Here is a 17,168-nt window from a genome sequence, read left to right as displayed (position 1 = left end):
ATATTGATTAGCTAGCTAGATGATAAAGATAGAGAGATTAGAAAGATAGATAAAATAGATAGTTTAGATAGAGAGATTAGATAGAGGGATAGATAAGATAGAGAAATAGATAGAGAGATTAGATAGATTAGACAGAGAGATAGAGAGATAGATGTAGATTAGCTAGATAGCTAGCTGGAATAGCTAGCTAGCTAGATTAGTTGGATATAGATTAGTTAGCTAGCTAGATGACAGAAAGATTAGATATATATATAGAGAGAGTAGGTAGCAAGCTAGCTGGATGATAGCTAGAATAGACAGACATAGATTAGCTTGATTGCTAGATGAGAGATTAGATATACATTAGCTAGCTAGCTGGATGATAGCTAGATATTAGATAGACAATAGTTTATATAGATATAGATTAGATAGATAGACAGATAGATATGTCAATCACAGAATTTAGAAGATGGCAGAGCAGCAATTACCAAACAATCAATATAATTAAATATCCTAGCAACTCAAGTCAAACAAAAGCAAACCAACAAGTATCTTCCCCATAAGTGACACTAAACAATGTTGTCTGATTGAAGAAATGATATAAAGTCACCAGTAAAGGCTTGTTTTGCCCCTGAACTTAAACTCAAGGGGGGAATTGAATATATAGAGCCAATTGAATTGGAAGATTGGAACAAGGGCTTCCCACATCTGCTGACAAAATGTGTAGTGGAGATGTGGGAGGGGGGAGGGGCTAGGAGAGAAGGGAGGGGAAAGCTCCTGGACCAAAACTGGAAGCTGAGACTCAAGGTTAAAGTGGCTGAGGGCATGAATATTGGTGCAGGGAAAAATCCCAAAAGTTGGGCTGCTACATTACTATGTTATCCCAGAGATAACATAGTATTGAAAAAAATTCCACTCTTCTCCACATCTTGAGAGCCTGAGTTCAAATTCTGACTGCCATTTACTATATCCATATATCTATATTTATACATCTATCTATGTCTATATCTATCTATATCTACATCTACATCTACATCTATATCTATATCCATATCCATATCCATATCCATATCCATATCCATATCTATCTATCTCTATCTCTATCTCTAGATATAGACATAGACATAGACATAGACATAAGGTATAGATATAGATATAGATATAGGTATAGGTATAGAGATAGAGACAGAGATAGAGATAGAGAGAGAGAGAGAGATGATAGAGATAGAGATAGAGATAGAGATGATATAGATATGACCAAGGGCATGTCCTTTCCTTTCTCTGGACCTCCATTTCTTGTTTGTAGAACAGAAAGGCTGATCTGGATGGCCTTTATGATACTCCTCAAACTCAAGACAGCTGATGAAACAGTATGAAAAGTGCTTGGATGTGGAGTCAGAAAGGACTGAGTGAGTTCAAATACAGCCTAAGATGTTTACTAGTTGTGTGATCCTGGGCAGGTCACTAAACCTCTGTCTGCCCCAGCTTCACCTCCAAGTGTTGTCATGCGTATCAAATGAGATAACATCTATGAAATGCTTTGTAAGCCATAAATCACTATAGAAATGATAGCTATCATTATTAAAATCTGTAAATACTTAAGAAAGAAATGTATTTTTTTTTCCCCAAGGAGTTCAACCCTTTTTAGAATTGGGTAGAAAAAGTGACTTTCCCATCTCCCCTTCCTTTCCCATTCTAATTTTGGGAGTGAAGTGGGTCAGCATTTCCTTTTTATATGGAACTAGAAGTCAGGTGCCCAGAAGCAACTTTGGTTCTCAAGAAGGACAGGGTCATGCTAACAACACATTTTTAAGATGAGGTTAAAGGGGCCATGGAAAAACTTCTGATTCCTGGATCTACCTGCCTAGCCAGTATACTTCATGGGGTTGGTGTGAAGTACAGATAGGATCTTGTCTATAAAATGCTTCGCAAGCTTAAAGTGCTTTATAAATATCTGTTGTTGTCTCATTAGCTAATGTTTCCAGTTCCTAGTAGTAAACCAATGAACTGGTTTTTCAACCAATGGTGACAAACAAAGAAATATGATCTGGTCTAGGATTCAAATTTAGGTCCACAGGTGAGTTCCCTCCTCAGGCCACCATTTTCTCCACTGTACATAAGAGTTGAATCATCCAAACCCCAAGGTCCTCTCTAACTCGAGATCTTAGGATCCTATTTCGCTTCCTTTTTTATTCCAGTCATCTATAAAAATAAGCTGTTAATCTGTCTGCCTTAGTGTAACCTCCAGTTTTCCTGGTAATTCTGGAATTTTGGGTGTGGGCTCCAGCTATCTTGAATGGTGACCAAGTGCAAAGTAGTCCACTTAGTCCACTATGACTAGCTACTCCCAGATCCCAGGCCATACGTCACCTTTCTATCCCATACAATCATTTACAAAGACCATCTTGTCATCTGTCTGCCTTGTTTCCCATCTTTTCTTCTCCCTTCCCTTCCACCTTCTACTTTGGATTGCATGATCAGATGTGATCAAGTCAATAGTACCAGTGATTCTGGAAAGAGCACGTCCGTGAACTTTCTCTAGATCAATTCACCATCCCTATGATAACACAGAACCAGGCTCCCTGCTTCATCACTACTCTCCAATAGATCTTATCTTTCCTTATTTGAAAGGAAACTTCTGGAGCAGGTTTGTATTTATATCATCAGCACATCACAGTGTCTGCTACATAACAAACACGTAAGTAGTTTTCCTTTGTTCATTTATTAGCTCCTTCCTTTCTCCCCTCCCTCACTCATTCACCAATTGTCCAAGAATGTCAGTGAAAATTGGCAGAACACTAATGGTGAGACAAGATTATTCCTTGGCACACATTCATTTTCCTCCTCTGATTGTTAGGGAGGGTAACCTGTGACTGGATCTCAGACTGAAGCCAACAGGACACGAGGGATTTTCCATATTGAGAAGCAAACCCCAAATCAAAGTTGTCCCCCTCCCTAGCAAAGGGGTGCAATGGAGTGAGTATGGCTAAAGCTTCTTCCTTTAGTTTTCCAGATTGCTAGACCCTTTTTAGCTAAGATCTCTCCTTCTCCCTTGATCTCCTGGAATCACAAGATAGAGACTTATGTGGACCTTCCAAAGGAACTAATAACTGCTAAACATAGCTCAGATGCTATGCCTCTGTCCTGACTGAAGATGATGGGTCATAGTTGCTTGCATCTTGTCACTCCACCATTAGGTTTTGAACTCCTTAATGACTGTTCATCTCTCCAGTACTTAAGATGGATGATGCCCATCACATCATGGGTGAGTAATAAATGTTTAACGACCACAATGACAGACTGCATAGGGCTTTCTATTTTTGTCATAATTCACAATAGTTTGCAAGGTAATGGGTTAAGTGACTTGCCCAAAGTCACACAGTTAAGTAATTGTTAACTGTCTGTGGTTGGATTGGAACTCAGATCTTCCTGGTGCTTCCTGACAGTTTTCAAAGAGAACTAGAAGATATAACTTCCTCCTGTTATGCTCCCAGAGAGAGACTTGGTCAAGGTCACATAGCTAATGACCACCTCTAAGTCTGTAAAATCTGGGAGAGGATTTGAATCCAGGTCTTTTCATTCCTATTCTGGCACTTTCCCCACTGTGTTATCCTAGTCTGATGTGAAAAATAGCTATTATTAATAGACTTATAGAATTTGGAGAAAAGGAACTACTTAGAGATTAGCTAGTCTTGAACCCTCCTTCACAGATAAGGAAAGTGAGATTTCAACTACTGTGTTGTCTCACAATGCAGGGGGTTTTCCATTATGCTATTCCTTGTGTGCTGGGGGCAGCTTAAACCTGCTCATGAGGGTTGATTGCTAAAATTTCAATATGAAGATGAGTACCTTGGAAATCAGCAAAAGTAACAAATCAGGACTTGATTTTTTGAATTATTGCTTTCTAGATTTACAAACGTGATGAAGAAAATGTCAATAATATATATTAAATTTAAGAGTGTATTGTGGGTATTTTTTTGGAGGACTGTTTATTAAACATTTACCCATATCTGCTTGCCACTAAATCACATTTATATTTTATAGACTGTGGATCTGTGTACCGGTAGGAATCCTCCTCCCATGGATTCAGATTGGCAATATCTTTAAATGAAAGATTCGACCTAGTCTTCCTAATTCCAAGGCCAACCCTCTATTCACCATATAAACTTTTATTTCTAGGTTTTACAGTATATTCCTCATGAGAACCTGTGAGGCAGGCAGTGACTTAAGACTTATTGTCCACATTTCCAGATGAAGAAACGGAAGTCTAGAGATTTGATTGATGGTCACATAGAGAGTGAGGAGCATAGCTGGAATTCTAAATCTGTGTCTTCAACTCCAATCAAATTGATATGATGTGGTCATTCAAGACCAAGCATCCAAAGGAAGTCATACTATAAACACTAATGGGTTTATTGCCTATTACAGAGCCTGAGACCATCATGACTAAAAACTTTAATGGGTAAGTGACTCCTCTAATATTTCTGGATATTTTTGGAATTAGAGGAAAGTGAAACTTTCTATTCCCTACTTCCTACTATTTCATTTTTTTGTTCCTTTGGGGTTTTTTGCAAGGCCAATGGGGTTAAGTGACTTGCCCAAGGTCACACAGCTAAGTAATTATTAAGTGTCTGAGGTCGGATTTGAACTCAAGTCCCCCTAAATACAGGGCTGAGTGCTCTATCCACTGCGCCACCCAGCCACCCCAACTTCCTACTATTTTAAATGGCAGCAATTTTGTGGTATAGTCAAAACCCAGAACTGATTGAGAGTTGGATTATTGGAATGGTTTCTATTCTTCTATTTAGATATCTTCAAACTGAGCATTGATGCCTATTGGTTAGCAAGGATTCCTGTTTCCAAATGGGTTGAGTCCCTCCCACCTGAGATTCTCTGATTCTGCTTTGCACATAGCAGGTATTACTAATAAATATTTGAATTGTTTACTTTGAGTTGAACTGAGTTCGTAGAAGACACTCCATTGGCAATCCCCCCCTTCCCAAAATCAAGAGAATAAGGGCAAAATCCTCTGACATATTGGGTGAGTCCCTATTGGCAGATTTGGGGCAATCATGAGGACCAGTGCACAGAGTGCTGGCCTTCACAAGACTTGAGTTCAAATCCCACTCCAGATATTTATCAGCGAAGTGATCCTGGGTAAATTGCCTCAGTTTCCTTATCTGCAAAATGATAATAATTAAAGCATTTCTATTCCAGGTTCATGTGAGGATCCAATGAAATAACCCAGATGAAATGCTTCACAAACCTTCAAGTATTGCTTAAATGCTAGACATTATTGTTACTGAGAGGACATGGCCAAGAATCCCCCAGGAGGTCATGAGAAAAGACTGGTCAGATAGGTTAGTGAGTTCTGGAAGAAGAGTTACAGTCAGAGGCTCCAGGGAATGATCCTAAGATCTTACTGCTGAGTAGGATTTATTCTACTGGAGACAAGGCAAACAAACAAAATTAACTTTATGAATTGTATTATTCCCACAACGGACTGGCAGTTATTCTTGTTAACAAGAGATGATGAACTTGGGAACAAGATGGATATAGAAAAAAGAAAGGTTAAAGTCTAATTTTAGAAATAACATTTGTCTCCTGTCCAATTGAATCTTTTATCAGAATGGTTCAAAGATAACAAACTCGACCCCATGCTATTTTCCCTTCTCTTTCATTGCCAACCATCAGGAAAAAGTGCTAATGAGCCAGACAATTCTTAACATGCAGCATAGATGAAGCTAAGGAGAGGAGGAAAACTTCAAGGTTAATCTAGGAAGATAACACTGGAACTATTCATTTGAAAGTTTATTTCCCATAATGGAAGAGTCACAGAATGAATCACTGTGCAAGGGGGACTACCCAGACCAATCCCCCAAAGTGACAGATGACCCACAGGGGTTGGCTGATTTTTCCCAAGGGCACAGTTCAGAGCTTGTCACAACCAGACTAGATCTGGATGATGTGTGGACAATCAGAGTTTCTCTCCTAGTGACATTTCCTCCCTTTTTGGATAGAGGTAGGAGAAGAATCTTTAGAGGTTATTCCTTCTCAGATGAAGGAATTGAGGTAAAAAGATGTGGAATAATTCATGAACAAGCTGAGAATAAGTGGAGATGATTTAAACCCAGGTTTTCTGACCACACCCAGGATCTTCTCCACTGTTCCACACTACCTCTTCATAGTAAATACTACAGAAGTAAAAAAAATAAGGGGGGAGGTTGTACCAAAAAAATGGCCCGAGTAGAGCCTGAATACATCACTATGGTGACTTCAGTTCTATATTTATCTATCTGTCTGTCTGTCTGTCTGTCTGTCCATCTAGCTAGTTATCTCTAGTTATCTAGCTACCTCACTAGCTATCTGTATCTACTTATGTATCTATATATCTATATTATAAATATGTGTATATAAATGTAATTAATATCTGGCCCTCAGTCCTTCTGGGCCCTGATCATCCTTCAAAATCCCATTCAAGTCCCCCCCCCCCCCCAAAGTCTTCTACCAATTACTATGGCCTATGCTTATGACTTTCTCTTTTGACCTTGTACTTCACCTAGAATCGGTCCTGTCCTACTTATCATTCAATATTTATTAACTGATTACAGAACCAGAACTAGCACTTTTCCAAGCCTGGGGCAACCTTGGCAAAAAATAGCCTCAAATAGGTTTTTTTCTTTTTTTTAAAAAATGTAGCGATATCTTTTGTTTTTCTATCCTCTTCACTTCTGAATATATCCTTGCCCTCTCCCTTACCCACTAAAAAAAAGAAAAAAAAGGGATAACTACATTTTTAGCAAAACTAACAAATATTTTAATTGAATTTGAGGGTTTATGCAATATTTTGCTTATAATTCCCCCTCTCTCTGTAAGGAAATAACCTATGTGCTTCTCCCTCACCCCCATTCCCCTTTAGGCATTATGGAATTACAGAATTGAAGAGCTGGAAGGGATCTGGATACAAGCCGTTCCTCAAATGCCCTTCTACAATATATTAGACAAACACTCATATATCCTCTTACTGAAGACTTCAAAGGAGGGGAAGCCAGATCCTTCCTCTCAAGGCAAAGGGATCTTAGAGATTATCCAGTCCAAGGATTCTTAATATGTGTGTGTGTGTGTGTGTGTGTGTGTGTGTGTGTGTGTGTGTGTGTGATGAACTCCCTTGCAAGCCCAATGGATCGTATGTTCTCCTCAGAACTGTGTTTTTAAATGCAAAATATATACAATTATATGGGAAACTAACTTTGTTGAAATATCACTTTGAAAATATTTAAAAACCAAATTCACGGCTTTCAGGTAAAGGACCTATGATCTCCTCTAATCGTCTGGTGCCAAAATTGGGGGACAGGGAATGCACTTTGCAATTACATGATGTGCAGTTTAAAACAACTTTTTCTTGGTTTTTGATTTTTTTTTTCTTTTTGCAAGGCAATGGGGGTTGAGTGACTTGCCCTGGGGGTAGCAAAGTAAGATTAGGGGAAAAACTGTAAAACTCAAAATAAATAAAATCTAAAAAAAAAAAAGAATGACTTGCTCAAGGTCACATAGCTAGGTAATTATTGTCTGAGGTTGGATTTGAACTCAAGTCCTCCTGACTTCAGGGCTGGTGCTCTATCCACTGTGCCACCTAGTTGCCCCTGAAACAACTTTTAAAAATAAATTTATTTGAGGGAGGAGGGGAAAATAGAGACCTCTGACTATAGGGAGGCAGCTCTGTCTGTTTCTTGGGAGAGTTCACACATAGAGATGGAAGAAGTGATTAATATTTATAAGCTCCCCAATCTGAACTAATTGTCCTTAATAACTAGCCTCATTGTTTCTAACTTCAGAAAGAGAGTCTATAGATGGATGCCCCCTAACTTCTTGGGTCCTGAGGCTTCTTAGTTATCATAACTGAAGCTCTAGCTGATTGATAATAATGTAAAAGCTGAGTTAATTAGAAGCATCAAGTCAAAACATCCAGCACACCCAGATCTGAAGATCTTGTTATGTTCTCCCTAGTACTGGGCAGGGCTTTCTTATTGTACTGAACACACAGATACCACTGGAGAGGCAATCTAAGCCATGTTGTTCTTCTTGCTGTTGTCATTGAAATGACAGATTCATACCAGCAGGGACCTTTGTGCCTCAGTTATGGCATTTCTTTTTTTTTCCATTCCAACACCAGAAGGATGGATTAAGGGATCTCTTAGGCTGCTTCCCAGTTCTAAATCCCATGATCCTACATTATCGGAAAATTCCACTCAGAAAAAGTGAATGTTCTTTACCTCTAGGGAACAACTTATTCTAGCCTTGGTTCTTCTTTAACTACTCAGATATAAAAATTCATAGAATATAATATGTAACAGTTGAGACAGCAGAAGGAAGTAGGGAAAAAAAACCCAAATCCAATCTTTTAGATTAGAAGAATAAGAAGGCTTAAAAATTCATACACATATGTGTGTACCCACATACATACACATCTATTATTAAACATTAAACACAGGTATATAAATTATATATAAAACACACAAATTCATGCTATACATAGGCATGTATACCCACCAATATCAAAGTGCATATATGTCCATATGTGCATGCATGTATGCATACACATATAGGGCCAATAAACAGAGTTCCAGACCTGGAATCAATAAGATTCATCTCCCTGAATTCAAATCAGACTTCAGATACTTTCTAGATGAGAGATCCTGGGCAAGTCACTTCTGTTCACTCATCTGTTAAATGAACTGGAGAAGGAAACACTCCAGTATTTTTGCCAAGAAAACCTCAATTGGAATCACAGAGAGTTGGACCTGATTGAAACAACTTAATTGAACAATACCAACACCAACACCCATATAGGCATATATATACTCATACCCACAGCTATGTATGTATGTATATATGCATTCAAACCCACAGATATATGCATATTTCTGTATCTTCACATATATGCCACAACTACTCTGGCTTAGAGCAGAATAGTCCAGAATGATTGACCTGAGATGGATAGCAGGTATCCCAATGTAACTCTTAGACTCTAAGCTCTCTTCTAGAGGGCAGGGCCAATGGCTTGGATATATTTCACACCTCCCCTGGGTCCAAGTTCATGGAAGGCATTTGATAATCGAGTCCTCTATGTGCATATGATATCTCTCCTCAACAGTCAGTGGCTTCCATGAGGGCAGGTATTCTTTCACTATTGTTTGTGTATCCCCAGAACTGACACATTCTCTGGCATATAGATCACATCTGATAAATGCTTATTGGTTGACTGATTGAATGATTGAGATCTTTGTTGAATGGTTTCTTAGATCTTGTTAAGTCAATGGCCTGGTACATTGGAAGGAGAGATGGACTGAGACAGAGATGGCTCAGGTTTTACATACTAGCTTTCTGCAGCTTATTCACTGAGTAACCTTAGACAAATAATGTCACCTCAATCATTTTCTCTGTAAATGAGAGATGGGTTACATGACTTATAAATTTCCTTCCAGTGGGGACAGCTCATGGTCCTATGGAGAGAGTGCTGGGTCTACAGTCAGGAAGACCTGAGTTCAGATCTGACTCTGACACTTACTAACCATGTGATCTTGAGCAAGTCACGTAGCCTATCTTTACCTCAATTTCGCCATCTGTAAAATGCATCTTTCCCACCTAGGGGTTGTGAAGATCAAGTGAGATATTTATAAAGTGTCCTGCCATCATAAATCTAGGGTCTTATCTCTCTTTCAGAGAACTGCTTTGTACATTTTAAAGAGAATTTTGGGTGACAGTCTCTGATCTAACTTCAGTCAGCAGGAAACTTGTAAAGCAAAGCCCTAGGACAGTAACATGATCATGTTGACACCCTCTGGGAAAGTGAAATATCCCAGATCAGCTAATGACTCACCAAAGCATCTAATATTCTGGAACAGAGACTCATTGGACTGCACATTCACACGGCAGAACATTTCAGATGTGTTCAGCCAGAAAGAAGATTATCTTGGAAGCCAATGAATAAGAATTCTAAGGCTGCCCTGCTGCTCCTTCTGGTTGCCACAGAGACACTCAAGAAATCCTGTTTTGTCTTTGCTCTCAGGTTTTCTCCGGTCGATGGGAGTTCCTGTCAGGACCACGAATCATGACTCATAACCCAAGAAGACCCTCTCTCATCCCTACAGCTAAGTCTCTCTGGGGCCTTTACAGCCAGCTTCTAGATGTGAATTATTAAAGGATTCCAGACTTGAAGATATTGCTAGAATTATGGGGATCTAGTACTCGGCTGCTCTGTCATTGCTTTGCAAGTTCCCTTGGCATGGCCACAGGATTATTGAGCCTGAATTCAGAGGAGCCAGGCTAAAATCCTTGCCCCTGTCTTTTAGTGGTTGGAGGTCATTGGTGATGATCACTTCACCTTCCAGGATTTACTTTCCTCCTCTTTAAAATAGGTCAGGTTGGGGCGGCTAGGTGGCACAGTGGATAGAGCACCGGCCCTGGAGTCAGGAGGACCTGAGTTCAAATCCAACCTCAGACACTTAATAATTACTTAGCTGTGTGGCCTTGGGCAAGTCACTTAACCCCATTTGCCTTGCAAAAAAAAAAAAAGAAAAAATAGGTCAGGTCGTTTCCAGTTCCAAATCTGGGAAGTAGAAAACGTCCACCAATCTCAACCCTTTTCTCTGTTCTGTTTTTTTTTATTTTTAGGTGTTTTTTTTTAAAGCAAGGCAAATGGGGTTAAGTGACTTGCCCAAGGCCACACAGCTAGGTAATTATTAAGTGTCTGAGGTCGGATTTGAACTCAGGTCCTCCTGACTCCAGGGCCGGTGCTCTATCCACTGTGACCTAGCCACCCCCTCTGTTCTGTTTTAAGGGAACAACATTCCTCTTTTCTCTTCTGAGTCTATATTTTTATGTTTCAGATGAAGGCTGCCATACTTATAAGTATGATTCAAAGTATAATTAGGTTGATATTCACTACCCTAAAAAAAATTCAGCACTTGCTTGATCAATCGATTCACATCACATGAGCCAACATCCAGTCAATATGACAGAGTTGTCCCCTTGTCTCCTTTCCCGCCTCTGACAATGTCTGTCTTTCCCCTTACCTCTACTCTAGACAACCAAGCTGTGTTGAACTGACAATGCCACCATGTGGTCAGCATGGAGAATCCTCGGACCCATCAACTTTTCCTTCAGAGAACGTACTCCATTCATCTCATTCAAGTCCAGATGAGACAATTACAGATATCTATATGGATTTCAACTTAAACTACACCCCTCATCTTCTTTCTTTCAATTCTTCTCTTCAGTCAGAATAAAAAGAAGTCTTTTCCCTCTCTTTGTCTTCCAATCTTGGCTAATAAATATTAAGGGAAGTGTTATTTGGTACAAATCAAATCAGGGAAAAGGAAAACGATAAGAAATATGTGGCAATCATTTTCTTTTCCTTGCAGGAGCAGAGAACTATGAATATAGAAAATAGTCTATACTGGCAGACTGAGAAGATTAATTCTACTAAACTGTTTTTTTCTTTCATTAAAAAAAATCTCAGTTAATGGGATACAAAGCTACATATGACTTAATTCTTGGTTCTCACCTAAAGGTTCACTGGGTAGCAGAAAACAGAGGGCTATATCTGAAAATAGAATTGATGTAGAGCTGTTGCAACCATTTGGGCTTGTCATTTGTAGTCTGGTCCTAGTTAGAGATGAGAGGGCCATTAGGGTCTGGCAGGCAAATACTAAGGAAATGTAGATATCGGAACATTTCTTTTCCAGAAAAACATGGCCACAGTGATTGTGAAGCATAAAGGGAACTGAAGAGATGAGAGCTGGGCTAACTTTGTCTTTTTCCTCTTCCTTTTCCTTCAATAGACAAAAGTGAAAAGGGCATTCATCGGTTTGCCTCTCCAAAGCCAACCTATTCCTTAAGACTGGCGAGCCCACTGAGTTTCCAGAAGGAAAGAAGACAATCCCCTTATTTTCTCTTCCATAGGGGGTGAAGAACTATGGCTACAGAGGACTGGATCTATTGGCAGACTGAGATGATGTAGTCATTAATCCTGCGAACCTGCTTTTGCTTCCATTAAAACAAACCAACTCAGTTAAAGGGATCTCAAGTTTTCCAATTCCACCTCAGGAAAGGGGGTTCACCATAGTCAAGAGACTGGGGAGAATAAGAACTAGAAAGTTATTTATTTCTAGTTAAACAACTGCAGTCTCTGCAGCTCTGGATCACAGAAAAGAAAGGTGCAGCCTCAGTAGAATGCCCTTCCTCATACCTCAGGCAATGGAATTGGAGGCCAGAGAGGTTTCTGGCTATAGTTCCTTGGCATCCAAACTGCAAACAATGATGCTAGATGCTCCAGATGCTTTCAGGTTTCACTCTCAAATGGTTCTTAACGCAGAAGACTGCTTTAGAAGGAGAGTGTCCTGATCTCCCTGGGCAGGCATCAAATTCCAGACACCCTGTCCTGCCACACACACACACAACTCCCTAGCAATTGCCTGGTTCTCTAAATAGACATCTCTCACCTCTGCTTTCTAGCTACACACTGCTGTCTGATGCCCTAGGACAACTCTACCATGAAGCTAAGCCCCTTTGGAAAAAGTTAATTTACTTGAATTCATTCTTCAGTGACTGGCACACTCCTATCCACCCCATCAAAGGGCAGCTCGATGGATAGAGCACTGGGCCCAGAGTCAGGAAGACCTGAATTCAAATCCATCCTCAGATACTTAATAGCTGTGTTACCCTGAGCAAGTCATTTAATCTGTTTGCCTTAATCTGGAAATGGCAAACCACTGTGGGCTGTACGGTCCACACAGAGCTTGAACCACCACAGCCCTATCCAATATTCTGAACTCCGCCGGTGGCCGTGGCTCGAACCCCATTGTCTGTCTCCCTCTGACCTTATTTCAAGGGTATATTGTAGGAGTCCAAACTGCTCTCCGGAGATCTGATTGTTACTTTTCAGTGCAAGGATTTATTGTTCAGCAAATATGACACATCAGGGCTTGAGTTATTATTCTGTTGGTTATCTAGACACAAAGTGATAAAGAAAAATATTAATACTGTAACTGAAATTTAAAAGCGTGTCATAAATACATTTTTTGAGGACTAGCTGTTAAATATTTACTGCCCCTTAATCCCATACTCTTTTTTTTTATTAGGTTTTTGAAAGGCAATGGGGTTAAGTGGCTTGCCCAAGGCCACACAGCTAGGTCACTATTAAGTGTCTGAGACCAGATTTGAACCCAGGTACTCCTGACTCCAGGGCCGGTGCTCTATCCACTGCGCCACCTAGCTGCCCCATTAATCCCATATTCTTTAACCCAATCCCACACTTGGGAATGCCTGCTCAATAGGCAACGAGCATATTTTCATTTTTAACCTTTCCTTTCTTACTCCCTTCATCCTCTTGAATTCATGGAGACCAGACTCCCTCCTATTGACACAACCCCCCTGGCCACCCTTTCCAGCTCTGGTTGTTACACTTTTACTCTCAGTCCTGATTCAGTCCAGGCTCTCCCTCTACTACAATCACTCAGTAACTCCCGCTTCTTTTGAAATTCCATATTAATTGCCCACCAAATCTGATATTTCAAATATTGTAATCTTATTTTACAAAGGAGGAAACTGAGGCTCAGAGGGAGGAAGAGATGTGTGATTTTGGTCCCAATTTTGGTAGCTATTATCTGCAGACTTCCAAGATCTTTCCCAAGTTTTAGTATTTGTCTTTCTCTAGTCCCCAAATCCTGTGTGTGTGTGTGTGTATGTATATATATATATACACACATATATATGCTTTTATGACTATATATGAATGAATTGATGTATAAATAATATACATTAGACATATATATCTCCATAGACAGTTATTGTTGTTCACTTGTTTCAATGATGCCCAACATTTCATGACCCCATTTGGGGTTTCCTTGGCAAAGATACTGGAGTAATTTCCTTTTCCAGCTCATTTTTATAGATGAGGAAACTACTTGCCTAGGGTCATATAGCTAATAGGTGTCTGAGACCAGATTTGAGCTCAGGAGAATGAGTCTTTCTGACTCCAGATCCGGGGCTCTATACATTGCACCACCTCCCTTGTTCCTCCCTTGTGCCATTCATCTCCAATTTATTCTGCCTATAACTTGTTTGTATCGAGTTTTTGCACAGTGTTTCCCCATTAAACTATGAGTTTCTTGGCAGTAGGGAGTGTCCCTTTGCCTTTCTTTGTAGTGTTCAACCTGGGGTCTGGCACATAGTCAGCAATTAATAAACGTTTATTGCACAAAAGAGCAATTGCATTTCTTTGCAGGGAATATTTGGGGGCATGATAAATTTGTCATTTGGAATAATCTATCCAGGATGCCCTGGGATTATGGAGGGAGTCAGATGAGAATTTCTTTAGGCAACACGCCACATTGGGAGTAGAAAAAAATGTGAAGGAAACACTCAAACAAACCACAACCAGAACCAAACGGGTCTAGGGGTTAATTTATCCATTCTGGAGAAGAGGTGAAGAAAAATGAGTCTATGTTCCATTATTGTCTTCAATCTGCCATTATGTAAAGAGGTTATAAATATAGCACAGTGTATTTCTGCTGATGAGTCAGTAAATTATATATTTAGTTAATAATAGTGAAACATTTACCGGTCTTTCTTGCGAGGAGCTATGAGTGTACTTGAATCTTGAAACAATGGGGTAATTTAATGAATAAGCTTGCCAGAGGTTTTGTTTTGATTTGTTTTGGTTTCAGATGAGGAAAACCAGGCAGAGAGAGATGCATCCAGGCAACCCCAGAACCCTGTGGCACCAAAGACTAACCCAAATGGGTGGGGTCCAATAAACAACCCATCTCCACCTTATCCCCCCTAAAATAGGTCAGAGATATGGGGAGAGAAAAATAAAGGTTTGGCAGGTGAAAGAATAAAAATTTCAAAACAAGTAACTGGGAATGATATCACTTTTCCCCTAATGGAAAATCAGATGATAGACAGGTAAGAAGATAAGAAGAAGCTGCTTATGGTCTGTGACTGGAGCCACAGCTAGAACACATCAAGGGGGTTTGACTTGGCTGAGGCTGTGGATGTCACGAGTGGGAGAAGGACAAGGAGCTAAGGCTGAAGAGTGGTTGGGCCAGAACCTCCCTAAATCTCTGTTCAGTGTTCTCATCCAAATGTTCTCTTTAAGTCCTAGAAGAGAATTAAGCTATCACTGGAGAGAATGTAAGTGCCACAGGCTTCCAGGCTTGCCTGGCTTTCCTCCTTTGAAAACAAAACAAATTAAAACAAAATCTCTGACTGGGAAGGAAGGAAGGAAGGAAGGAAGGAAGGAAGGAAGGAAGGAAGGAAGGAAGGAGGGAAGGAGGTAGGAGGGAAGGAAGGAGGGAGGGAGGAGGGAGGGAGGGAGGGAGGGAGGAAGGAAGGAAGGAAGGAAGGAAGGAAGGAAGGAAGGAAGGAAGGAAGGAAGGAAGAAGGGAGGGAGGGAAAAAGGAGGGAGGGAGGGAGTATGGGAAGAAAGCAGGGTGAGAAGGAGGTATGGAAAGACAGATGGAAGGTAGGAAGGAGGGAAGAAGAAAGGAGGACTGGAAGAAAGGAAGGAGGGAAGGAGGGAGGGATGGGAAGGAGGGTTGGAAGGAAGAATGGAGGTGGGGGAAATGGCAAGATGGAAATGAAGGTTCCTGCCATGAAAACATGATTTTGAAGTCTGGAAGCCAGGAACTGGACCGATAAGGGGAATGAGGATCATCCTGCATTCTTCCACAAAATGGAGGCTCCATTGATGGGAGAAGGAAGTGGGACCTCCAGAGGGAAGTTTCATGTTGAGAAGGTCCCAGAGATGGGTAGATAGATGCTCCAGACTCTGAGGGAAGTTCCAGAATGAGACAGCATTCTTTGTAAATCTGGAAGCCAGGAATTGACCCTCAAGGGGTATGACAAGTCAAGAGACCAGACTCTTCAAAGAAACAGCATTTAGGGCATTCTGGGAAGTAGAAATCTTTCCTCTGGATTGGCTAAAAGAAATCAGCTAGTGTGGGTTTTGGGTATTTTGTACAAAAACTTTGCAGTAGTTTCTCCTGGAGAAAAGTTTGTCAATCAATCAATGAAAATTTATTAAACTCTTACTCTGTAAGTACTTGTAAGAATGGTCATTTTAGTACCTGCCCCCAAGGAGCTGATGGTGAAGGGATGGACAACATGCAAAGCAGTAGGTACAAACAAGATCTGGGCGGGATAAATGAGAGCCAGAGTGGGAGAGGATTGAGGACAGGGAAAGTCTTGCAGAGGGTGGCTGAGACATGAAGACCAGTCCAGTGGGTCAGGGAGGGCCTGTTTGTGATGGAAGAAAGAGGGGTGGCCTTCTTGAGGCCTCAGGCCTAACAGGAGAGCTGGTTCTCTCTTCTGTTTTTCATAGAAAATAAAGAGGGAAGTTGTGAGGGTAGGGAGATTGCTAGAACAAGATAAAACCTTCCCTGCCTTTGGTCAGACACTGTTTTCAGCAGGACAAATGGACCCCTCTCAGGCTGGGAGGAAAAAGCGGCTGAGGATGGCCAAGGAAAGAGCCAAGATTCTGGGGCGCTCTGACACAGTCAGTCCAATACTGAGATCTTACTGAGAGAAGCTTTTAACTTCAAACTATGATTCAGGGTTCCTGGCAGGGAGGGGATGAGGAAAAAGGTACCACATTATACTGTGGGGACTTATATATTTGAAAAGCTAAAATTACTCTGAGAATATTATTGCCTGCTTTGTTAGGTTTAAGTCCTACTCTTTTGATAAAGAATTATTTAAAAAAAAACTTTTATTGATGCCTTTTGTTTTAATTTCAATTATTTGCCCGTATACTCTACCCCTGCATCTTTGCCTTGTAACTCAGGAAAATCAATTAAGCAAAACAACTAACCCATCATCACACATCTGCTCCTGGTGACATTGAAGCAACCTTCCTCTGCCATAACCCCTCCTTCCACCAAACCATATAGCTTTCTAATGAAAGGGAAGGAGAGCAATTCTTTTGTTTTAGGACCTGTTTTGTCCAATCATTTTTCAATCATGTCTGACTCTTTGAGACCCAATTTGGGATTTTCTTTGCAAAGATACTAGAGTGGTTCGCTATTTCCTTGTCCAGTTCATTTTACAGACAAGGAAACAAAGGTGCTCAGGGTGAAATGACTTGCCCAGTGGTAAGTGTTTGAGGCTGGATTTATCTCTAGGAC

General features: G+C 40.5%; 1 long non-coding RNA gene across 2 annotated transcripts in view; it reads right to left on the bottom strand.

Moving 5' to 3' along the window:
- Nucleotides 1-17,168, bottom strand: part of LOC141491586 (uncharacterized) — a 49,307-nt gene that overhangs the window by 8,159 nt on the left and 23,980 nt on the right. For both annotated transcript variants that reach the window (XR_012469655.1, XR_012469656.1), the window contains exon 3: nt 12,861-12,989. This is a non-coding gene — a long non-coding RNA (uncharacterized LOC141491586). The remainder of the gene's footprint in view (nt 1-12,860; nt 12,990-17,168) is intronic.

This window comes from Macrotis lagotis, chromosome 6 (assembly GCF_037893015.1).
Source record: "Macrotis lagotis isolate mMagLag1 chromosome 6, bilby.v1.9.chrom.fasta, whole genome shotgun sequence".
Lineage (NCBI taxonomy): Eukaryota > Metazoa > Chordata > Mammalia > Peramelemorphia > Peramelidae > Macrotis > Macrotis lagotis.
This window is presented reverse-complemented; position numbering and strand designations above follow the sequence as displayed.